This window comes from Dendronephthya gigantea, unplaced genomic scaffold, assembly GCF_004324835.1.
Source record: "Dendronephthya gigantea isolate DGI-Jeju-01 unplaced genomic scaffold, DenGig_1.0 000287F, whole genome shotgun sequence".
Classification (NCBI taxonomy): domain Eukaryota; kingdom Metazoa; phylum Cnidaria; class Anthozoa; order Malacalcyonacea; family Nephtheidae; genus Dendronephthya; species Dendronephthya gigantea.
In genome coordinates, this window is record NW_021163297.1 from 1 (window position 1) to 5,062 (window position 5,062).

At 38.3% G+C, this 5,062-nt stretch overlaps 1 non-coding gene across 1 annotated transcript; it reads left to right on the forward strand.

Annotated features, from left to right (window-relative positions):
• Nucleotides 1-4,410: 4,410 nt before the first annotated feature.
• LOC114541396 lies at nt 4,411-4,562 on the forward strand. Its single transcript, XR_003689269.1, has one exon. It is a non-coding gene; the product is annotated as a 5.8S ribosomal RNA (ribosomal RNA).
• The last annotated feature ends 500 nt before the right edge of the window (nt 4,563-5,062 follow it).

The following is a 5,062-nucleotide window of genomic DNA, read 5'->3' on the forward strand; positions in this document are numbered from 1 at the left end:
ATTTGTGATATATGCCATTTGATTTTTGAATACTGTTTTAATATTATAATAATAAATAAGTGCATGGGCACTGTGGCAGACATTAGATTAGGGATTCTGACCAACTGATTACCACCAATAAATTATGAGACATTTACCTTTGAATGCTGAATACAAATAATACATTAGCTATAGACATTAAGGTATAAATTAGGAAATTTAAAGCAAATTTAAGGCAAATAGTAAGATAACTGAAATATCAAGTTACAAAAAGTGACCATATGTTGACAACCTAACTCAACCCACCCAATATTTAAAAATGTGTCTGCCAATAAAATGTACTTTTATTACTTTAGAGGAAGCTCCTTCAGAAACGGAGAGTGACATTGATATTATAAGGTATGGTGATGGGCACAATTACAGGACTTAGGAGAGTGACCTATATAAATTAGAATGTTTACATGAAATGTATCACATGCATACAAATTAAATTTAGGTTATACATAATACATTTTACCCTTCATTAGTATTTCAAGTTTGCAAAATGCATTTCATGGACTTTCTCCATCAAAAAAAAGACAGAAGGTCAAAATGTATGTATTAAGAAATATTTTTAGGTTTTTAATTTTTTTACTTAAAGTAGTTGATTCTTAATTAATAGTTGAGAGTGAAGTTGCACATTTTAGACACACACAACTGTACAAAGTTGTTTTATTTCCAATTATTTTATCAAATTTTTAGAAGTAGCAATGTGTCTTTAACCAAGACTTTAAATGACAATGATTCAAGGTAAATATATATGTTATGATAGTTACTTTCAAAAATTCATAATATGTTATTTTAATTAGTGCAAAAGTTGACTAAATATATACCATACAATACAAACTATCTGAAAGTATTTATATTGAGGCTTGTCTTGAATTCCAGCATGTTTCTCCTCCATAGATTAGACTTCGCTAACTGGTTTGAAATAAGTTGTTGTATAATCATTGCTATATATAGGTATTAATTGATAGGTATTAATTAGTTCATGATAATGACAATGGTCTTGATTGTTTTACTTGGACTTTGTGTTGTCTGCATTATTGAGTTCTTTAACTAATGTTTGTTAATTTGTATTTTCAAAATCAAAAGCCACTATTGTTTGATTGATTATTTAATTGGTCACCCCCAAATTACAACAATAACTATCTAAATTAACACTATGAGCGATATTTTATTACATATTTATAATTTATTAAGTTCAATTTAAAAAATATTAGTTGTTCCACTTAATCTAAGATTAGATAGTACCTCATGCCAGAGCTTTGTTATACAATACTGAAACTTTTTTACCCATTGCACTAGTAGCTAAAAAGAAGAGTTTTTCTTGTATATCAGACAGTCTAGTTGCTCTCCCACCTATTGTTCTTATAAATTCTGAACTCAAATTTTCTGGGCAAACATTCGAATCTCTGCTAGTGACAATTTTTGTCCCGCTAAAGAGGAAAGGAGAGAAATAAAGTCGTTTACCTCAATTATTAGCAGCTTCTCTTCCTTGAAAGAAGAATTCACGCAATAAGACACTAAAATACAAGTGTATTTGTTTGTGCAATTTTATAGTGACTCTGACGATTTGATTGAATCGGCGTCATGGATACCAGATGAGTCACAAAAACCTTTGCTTTATAAAGGTCAACAGGACACGCCTTTCTTTTACCGAGGAAACCACCCAGAGATGTCATTAGATGATATCATGGATATTCTTTTGAAGGAACACTCAGCTTCATACGTGTGCCAAAAGCAACCGATGCATGTCCAACAAAATTCCATTTTTCTAATAAATGTGTCCGCAGTAAGTTTGAAAGACCTTCCTACTGATGACAATGGAACTTATCGTCATTACGGAATGCGCACTTGGGTATTTGAAGTGGAAAGCGATACAGATGGAAAAATCAAAAAGACTTTGATTGCAAAGCGTGCCCTGAGACCTGACGAGTTGAAAACAAGAGGAAATTGTGTAACAATCAAGAGAACATATCGCAGGAACAAATCCCACGAAGATTTTACGCAAGTCATCACATTTGCAGAACAAAACGGCAGTATTGTAAATAACTTAGGAATACTGCACTATCAATTCAAAGGTGCAGAGTGTTCATTTCTTGTTACAGCACATGGTAACCAGAAAGACAAGAATGTTCCTTTCCTTCCCGTAAATTCTACTACACGGAAGAAATAAAAGAAGTGGTCAAACACCAAAAACCAAAGAAAGCTTTGGCGCAGCTTGACCGACAATCGAACATGATGAATGCAACTAGCAGCGCAGCTATTCCTCGTGATGTAAAGCAAATTGCTAACATGCGCAGTTCTGTAAAATCTAAGGAAAGGCAAGATCAAGGAATTCCTGTTCACGAAAGTAGAAGGGATAGGCTGTACAGTGTGTTGATCATGGCTGTAGAAGAACAAAGTAACGATGAAGAAAAATATATCCACGGTGTCACAGCATGTCAGAAGCAATGTGTATTGTTGGTTTTCCATATCAATTTCATGATATATCGCGTTTTTGTTCTAATTCTCTCGAATTCTATCCAGTTGGCATTGACACAACTTTCAATCTCGTTGAATTTTATGTGACCCCTACTGCGTACAAGAGTCTTATTCTTCAGAATGCCGATGATACTAAATCCCCAACATTGGTTGGGCCTACACTAATCTACTTGAGCAGAAGCTACAGTGCATTTTGCCACTTAGCTGCAAAGTTAAAGGAGATCGATAACGGAATTTGCGACCTTAAGTGCGTTGTTACCGATGGGGAACCAGGTCTGATTAAAGCATTTCAAGTATTTTATCCTCAAATGCCCCTTTTGCGTTGCTGTCGCCATTTTCGAGAAAACTGTGTGGAGAAACTTAAGTCTCTCGGGATTAAAGGCAATGATCAATGCTACTTCACTCGATGCATTTTTGGATCATCTGTTGAAGAAATCACGAAGGTTTATTAGATGCACCCGACGCTGAAACCTTTTACGCCCTACTTGTGTCTCTTGAAAAGGAGATTAACGAAAGAGAGCAATGTTATGATGAAGAGTTCGCTTACAGAAGAAGCGAGACAAAATGCTGGACTTAAATCTGGTGAAAGAATTACGAGTAATCCCTCCGAGAGTGTAAATCATGTCCTCAAAGAAGCTGCGGAATATGAAGAAATGTCTCTTCCAGACTTTATCGCCCTTTCAAAGGCCGTAGCAGAAAGTCAACTTCAAGAAATAATGAGAGCGGTCATAAGAAAAGGAAAGTATCGATTTAAACAAGAGTATTCCTTTCTCGAAGTACCGGAATTAAAGTGGATGCACGACATGAATCAGGATCAAAAGAAAAGTCATACTTTAAAGGTTATGCGAACTGAACTTGATTCGAAAAATAACTCGCACGTCACAAGTGCCGATCCATCGAATGCCTCCACCCCAATGCTATCCTTGTGTTATTCACAGTCGCAGCTCAGTGTCCCTGGCACTGTTCTTGCGTCGATATGGAACAAGGCTTCTCAATATCTCGCTACTGATAACGCAGTACTCCAAGCGCCTTCTGTAGAAAGCGGAGTTCGAAGGTTCTCAGTTTATAGTCGATCATCAGCCTGTCCTAATTCTGTAACCCTTTTTGATAGTGGAAAGATTACCTGTACCTGTTTGATGTTCAAGTCCCGTCCCAATGTTTGCTCACATACAGTCGCTGCTGCAGGAAAAGCTAATGTGTTATCTACCTATTTGGAATGGTTAAAGCAAGCGAACAAGTCAGTTAGCATGTATGACATTGGCACAGGTAATATAAACACACGGGCTGTGGGACAGAAAGGGGGGAAACCGAGAAGAATAAGAAAGACACCCCAGACAGCTACGTCAACGGTTTCGTCCGGGGAATGGCTATTTGGTATTTCTCCCAATGAGATGGTTCGATTGCACAGCTTGGCTTCAAATTCAGCATCTCCTGTAGGGTTTCACACTCCGGTCGCGAATCCGTGGCATCTTCAGTCTAATTTAACTCAACCGACAACCAGTGCATGTTTGGGGACAACTCAAAATCCACAACCTGTCTTGCACAGTTCTCCAGTGTTCCCAAGCAACGATACTAAACGCAACTATCCTCAACGAAGTCCCTCCCCACAAGTGTTGATGCCCAACGTCACCCCACCAAGCAAAGTACCTTGGCAACAACCCCTTTGTCATTGTATCATTAAGCCCTTTCCAGTTTCGGGATCAACTAGGCCCGCCATTTATCGGTCTTGTCATTCAACACAAAGAAAAAGATTTTTATCCCAACAGGTTTGGAAATCTGAAGGTATCAAATGAGACCAATCGTTATTACCATTGTCAAATGCATTGTATCCTTGCACGTTTTTCAATTTTCAAACACAGCACGTTGAAGTTTAACTGTTGTTTTTTTTTTTTATACAAAATATACAACTTTTAACGGTGGATCTCTTAGCTGGTGCATCGATGAAGAATGCAGCCAGCTGCGATACCTAGTGTGAATTGCAGAATTCAGTGAATCATCGAATCTTTGAACGCAAATGGCGCTCTCCGTTTACCAGGGGCGTGTCTGTCTGAGTGTTGGTAATGAAACGCCGAGTTGGTTTCGACTTGATTGGGACATCGTGCCGCAGCTCGAAGCGGCGCGTCCGTCTAAGTGCAGCACATGTTGCCGTCGCAACGTTACCGACGCGCGAACGAAGCCTAAACTATTGTATAGCAAAGGAGCTCTTCGTTTTGCGCGTGCCGGCCGTTGTAACACACCCACAATATATTCTATTCATTCATTCATTAACCTCAGATCAGGCAAGATTACTCGCTGAATTTAAGCATGTTACTATGCGGAAGAAAATAACTAAGGACTCCCGAGTAATGGCGAATGAAGAGGGAACAGCTCAACTTGAAAATCTCTGTTGTGTTGCAAAGGCGAATTGTAATTGCCTAAATTGCTTGGAACAGCACGTCACAGAGGGTGACAACCCCGTACGTGGCAATGCTCGAGTGCTCGCGATGTGCTTTCGAAGAGTCCGGTTGTTTTGGAATGCAGCCCAAAACGGGTGGTAAACTCCATCTAAAGCTAAATA